The sequence below is a fragment of the Bidens hawaiensis genome, unplaced genomic scaffold, assembly GCF_021521415.1.
Source record: "Bidens hawaiensis isolate Kalapana, Puna unplaced genomic scaffold, B.hawaiensis_p1.1 tig00026182_1, whole genome shotgun sequence".
In the NCBI taxonomy this organism is placed as follows: domain Eukaryota; kingdom Viridiplantae; phylum Streptophyta; class Magnoliopsida; order Asterales; family Asteraceae; genus Bidens; species Bidens hawaiensis.
This window is the reverse complement of record NW_027494208.1, coordinates 112,777-118,776: the sequence shown is the minus strand read 5'-3', so window position 1 is coordinate 118,776 and position 6,000 is coordinate 112,777.

The window sequence follows — 6,000 nt, the reverse complement described above, 5'->3', positions numbered from 1 at the left end:
CCTGAGGGAGGTTCACGAAGGCATCTGTGGAGTACACGCAGGCCCCCGCGCTGTGGTAGCCAAGCTAAACAACGCGGGATACTTCTGGCCGGGGATGCATATGGACGCGTTGGCATACATCAGAAAATGCAGATCTTGCCAGCTTTACGCACCCAACACGCATCGCCCGAAAAATGATCTTGTTCCTGTCACTTCCTCGTGGCCATTTCAGAAGTGGGCCATCGACGTGACAGGCCCATTTCCAACAGCAGCTGGGAATGTTCAGTTCCTAGTGGTAGCCATTGACTACTTCACCAAATGGATAGAAGCGAAACCTTTAGCCCAAACAACCGCAAAGCATATCAAAAAATTTATTTGGGAATTTATTATTTGTCGTTTTGGACTTCCACAGAATTTGGTAAGCGACAATGGCACCAACTTTGCTGACAAGAAGCTGCAGCAGTGGCTGAAAGAACTTCAAATCACCCACACCTTTACCTCAGTGGCACACCCGCAAGGTAACGGTGAGGTGGAAAGAGCAAATAAGAGCATCGTCGAAGGCATAAAGAAAAGACTCTTGGAACATAGATCCGGTTGGGTGGACGAACTTCCACACGTCCTTTGGGCAAACAGAACGCTGAAGAAGACCAGTACGGGAGAAACCCCGTTCAGTCTCACTTATGGCACTGAAGCCATGATCCCAGTCGAAATCGGTTTACCCTCACCAAGGGTCTTAATCCAACCAGAAGACAATGATGCAGAAAGACGGTTAGACCTTATGCTAGCCGAAGAGCGCAGAGACTTAGCCGCCGTGCGTGAAGAAAACTACAAACGACAAATGCAAAAATACTACAACACGCGGGTAAAACTCTGCAACTTCAAGGAAGGAGACTACATACTGCGTAACAACGAGGCTTCGAACCAACAACGCCCAGGAAAGTTGGCCCCGATTTGGGAAGGGCCATACATTATCAAAGAGGTTCTGGGAAAGGGCGCGTACCGGCTCGAAAGGCTCGATGGCACTCCCATCCCTAGAACATGGAATGGAGCTCAATTACGCAAATGTTATATGTAGATCAATTCCAACTTGTAAAGAAAAGGCCTAGAGCCACTTCTAATGGAAATGATTCTCCTTTCATGATGTATTGATAGCTTGTAACCTATGAACTTCCCTTACAGGAAGAAGTAGTTGCGTGTGGAAGGCGGCAATACCCGCATAAACACAACGCCAAAATGTTAAAAAAAGTTCTAAGGAAAACCTACACGCAGGTCAGATGTAGGTAAAGTTTAGCCATCCTTGTAAGTGCAAGTGACGGTCTTACCCGCACAATCACATTCAAGGAAGCCAAACTTAACTTACCATCTACCACGTTAAAAGGTTAACTTATGAACACTTAAAAAAGGATAAGAAAAACCTACACGCAGGTCAGATATAGGTCTAAAGTTAAAGCCATCCTTCTAAGTGCAAGTGACGGTTACACCCGCACAATCACGAAAGAGGGAGCAAAAACTTTAGTCCATTATCAACCACGTTCAAAGGTTTAACTTAATGCCTTAGAAATTTTGAAAAACCTACACGCAGGTCAGATAGAGGGTAAAGGTTAGCCATCCTACCAAGTGCAAGTGACGGTTTTACCCGCACAATCATGAAGGAGGAGGCGAAACTTTAACCCATCATCAACCACGTTCAAAGGTTCTTATTCTAAACACTTGGGAAATTGCTAATTTAAACTAAGTATGCAAGTCATAAGTTTATAAAGCAAAGAACCCAAGGAAGGAAATAACAATCTTATACGCAAAGAGATTAATATTTCACAATCATTTACAAGAATGGCTGGGTAACTACCCGCCTAAAAGAAATCTATACAAAGCTAAGTCTATCCTACCAGCGAGAAGGGATCTTCAGGATCAGGCTTCAGGGCCACCTCCGCTTGGGCCAGCACCATCAGAGCGCGGCTGCCCAAGGAAAGCCTTAAGGATGTTTAGCCCATCATCAGCAGCAGCAGCTTCATTCACCTTCTCCACCACTGGATGCGGGAAGGCAGCGTACTGGTTCACAGCTTGGTCATAAGCAGCTTCAGTGTTAACATTGAATAAAGGGAAGTTGGAGGGCGGAAAGCCTCTCTCAGCAAACCCTAGACCAAGCAGGAAGCCAGTCTTCTGCCCATCCTCATGAGAAGCGTTGAGGGCTGCGCTCATCGCATCGTCATAAGAGGTCTCTGAAAGGACCTGACGCACAACCTACAAAAGAATAAAGTTAGAACATTTTCTAATTACGAGCAGAAAGCGTAAAGAAAAAGAGGATACCTGAGGCAACGCTTCTCGAAGCAACCATTGGAGGGTAGCTTGACTTTCTTTACAAGCACGTTCGGCTCCGCTTTTATCAAGGTTGGCAAGTTGAACTTCCTTGGCAGCAGCTTCTTCGACGCTTTTGAGTTTCCTTTCAGTACGGTCAAGCACCCCCCTCTGGTCAAGGATCTCCTGCAGCTTCTTGGCATCTTCCATTGCCAAGGCGTCATGAGCATGCTGAAGAGCCTTTAATTTGCATTTAAGCTGCTCATTCTCTTCGCGAAGTGGCTCAGCAACAGCTTCAGCCTTGGCAGCCCTCTCAGTTGAGTTTCGCGCAGTCTCCTTGGCCAGCCGAAGCTGTTCATTCACAGCTTGGGCAGCCTTGGAGCGGGCCTCGAGTCGCGCCTGGACTTCAACCTCAAGGGCCTTGAATGCCTTCTCCTTCTCGGCTGCGGCAGCGGCCAACTGCCGGTTCTCCTCCCGAAGAGCCCGCGCTTCAGATATATCTTTGGCGCGAGCTGCTTTTAACTTGTCGTTTTCACGACAAAGCAGCTCGACGCGGGGCTGCGTTCGGGCCTGGAGAACCCGAAGCTCATTGGTTAGCCTACCCTCTTGGTAGCTAGCCATGGCTTCCCCCAACGCACCATGAGGAGCAGCGTGGCGAGCCCAGTCCACGCACTCCACAGGGGTGCGAAGGGTTGTTCCTCGGCGTATGTTCCATCTTGGAACATACACTTCATTGGAATCCGACACTGCAAAAGAAACAAAGGCAGTTAGGAAAAGATGATAAAAATATACAAAGGAAAAAGAACCCTACGTACCTGTAGGGTCAATAACAGGCCGATAGCCGCCAAACCCATCACCTGAACCTAAAGGAAATCCATCCAACAGGTCAGGCAGACGGGAAGGTGGCATAGATCGGCGGGAAGCCTGGCGCATACCTGAAGGTCCGGCCGTCGGTGCCGGTGGCGCAGGTATAGTGGCAGCCGCTGTGGTAGCCATGGTTGGCGCCACCTCCTCAGCAACAGTAACCGCCGGCTCCGTGAAAGATGCTGTAAAAATTGCACTCACGGCCGGCGGAGACACCTTCTCAGCTGGAACAGCCTCAGGAAGGCTGGAACCAGCGGAAGCAGGCGTAGACGCCTGGGTCGATGCCTCGGGAAGGCTGACCGAGCCTACCGTCATTGGCGGGGGAATACTTGCTCCAACTCCACCCTGGAATGCGTCAACATCCACACCTACATAAGCAAAAGTGTTAGAAAAATTTATTTTAAACAACAAATCTAGACAAGAATTATGGGGGTACTTACGGGGTTTCTTGAGCTTGAACGCACGGACGAGCGGGGGCGAACCCGATGGAGCCGGCCTCTTGACACCGGTAACCGTCGTTGCCGCTGCCTCCTCGGAGGTGACACCTGCAGCCTCCGGAGCGGTGGTCTCTTCACCACCGGGCTTCCCCGCCACCTCTGCATTATCTGACTCCGAGTCAGATAGGACTACCGGGTCGGCCGTAGAGGCCACCTTCTCCTTGCCCTTCGCGACGGCAGCCTTTCTCTTCCGCACCAGTGGAGGACCTTCTGCGGATTCCTCAGAAGAAGAAATGTCATGAACTCCAGCAGCAGGCACAGCTTTGAGAGGTTCAGGGTAGAAGATAGGCTTACCTGGCCGTCGGTGGCTCAGGATCTCTTGGCCTGGCGGGTAAACCTCCACGAACCGACCCGCAGTCTGCTCGAGGATGGGCAACTCGTTCTCGTCCAGAGCACGAGTACCCATCCGCGCAGGACCATCTTCCTCCCGTGGATTCAGGAGCGACTGAAGATCGTTACCCTCTGAAATCAACAAGAAAGTTAGAAAAAATCGTAGTCAGCAAAAAAGAAACAAGACATACCATAAGGGGTAGAGTTCGAACCATATTCAAGGACGATCGGAACCTTATCCGCATTCGCCGCCTTCCACACCCGGCTCATCCCCAGCATCACCATCGCCGACTCCGGAAAACGGAAAACCGGGGACTGGACCCGGGATATCTTCGAAAACCATTCCGCCTCCTCGTAGTTAAGGGCGGGAAGGTTCGGAAGCGCCTGGCCATTCTTAAACTTCATGGCGATGGGGACGGCGCGAGCGGATATGAAGAAGAACTCTCTTCTCCATGAGCGAAGACTCCGCTCGGTGGTACAAATCTTTAAACCCTTTATACGGGTTGTAAGAGTGTACCACCCCTGGATGCACCTCCAAGTGTAGAAGGTCATCAGACGGTCAACAAAGGGCTCAAGGCCCAGTATCCGGCACACCCACTCAAAGTGCCGGACCTTGGCAATGGCCATGGGGTGCACCTCTGTTAGGTGCACACCGTGCCTCTCCAGGACACGGTACACAAACTTTGTCAACGGAAACCTAAGGTTTCCGTAGACAAAGAATGCAGCATAAACCCCGATCTTGCCACTAGGGGCATCGTACACAGTATGGTGGGGTTCAGGAAACTCAGGCTCGAGAGACTCGAGCATGAACTTTCTGACGATATACTGGTACAGATCGACAGGAAGAGAACACTGGCATTCGCCAGCAGTCTTCTGATCATCAGTATCATGAGAAGACATGGTGGAAAAAAGAAAAAGATTTCAGAGTAAGGCTTTACTGAACAGAAAAATTTGCCGGAAATTACTTGAGAAGAAGAAGAAAGGTGAAAGTGTGAATTACAGATAACTCTCTTCCCCTTTATATAGTAATCGCAATTAATGCGGTGAATTTAATGCGGAGGAGAGAGAAATCAAAGGTGCAATGAAACTATGACACGTGGCAAAAAACAGGCTGGCAACAGCTGTTGAAAGGACGTGTGCCAGTAATTTCGCGGCCACGCGCCAGAAAAATCACGCCCACGCGCCTGAAAAAGCGACTGGAATGACCATGTTCTGTCACGTCACCATAACTTCCTGCACGTCCTGACACAGTCAGAAGAAACTGTCGCGCGACGTTTCAGAGGTTTGGACTGTTCTTATCTTTTCACCAACTCTTCGAATTTCAAAATTCAAAATTCGAAAATATTAAAAAGTAAGCGGGAAAATCCCCCCTTACCTTGGCAAACAAGTAACCGTAAGACGGATGCGGGTACAGTGTTAAGGCGAAACCCTTTACACACCTAGCACCCGCAGGGAATTGAAGCCAAGAAAACCTTGGCAAACAAGTAACCATAAGACGGATGCGGGTACAGTGTTAAGGCGAAACCCTTCACATACCTAGCACCCGTAGGGAATTGAAGCCAAGTATTCCTCGGCAACCAAGTAACTATAAGACGGGTGCGGGTACAGTGTAAAGGCAAAATCCTTCACATACCTAGCACCCGCAGGGAATTGACGCCAGGAATACCTTGGAAGTAAAGTAACCGTAAGACGAGCGCAGGTACAGTGTTAAGGCAAAACCCTTCACATACCTAGCGCTCCGCTGGGAATTGAAACCAAGAAGGATCTTCTGGGCAATGCTTGCGGAAACGGAAATAACATCCCCGCATAGCGGGAGCGTCGAGAACTACGTTGTTTGAAGCTCCAAGATGGAATTGGTGGTCTTAACATAATTGATCACTATGTTCGAAACTACCAAAACCTCATGGAAAATACATACAACTGGGACTCAATGCTCCTGACTTGCGAGGAGGTTACAGACCTACCCGCATCATACCCAAAGACCAAGCAGGAAACTCGGGCATTTCTGCAAGTGACAAGGACTTCCCATGGAAAA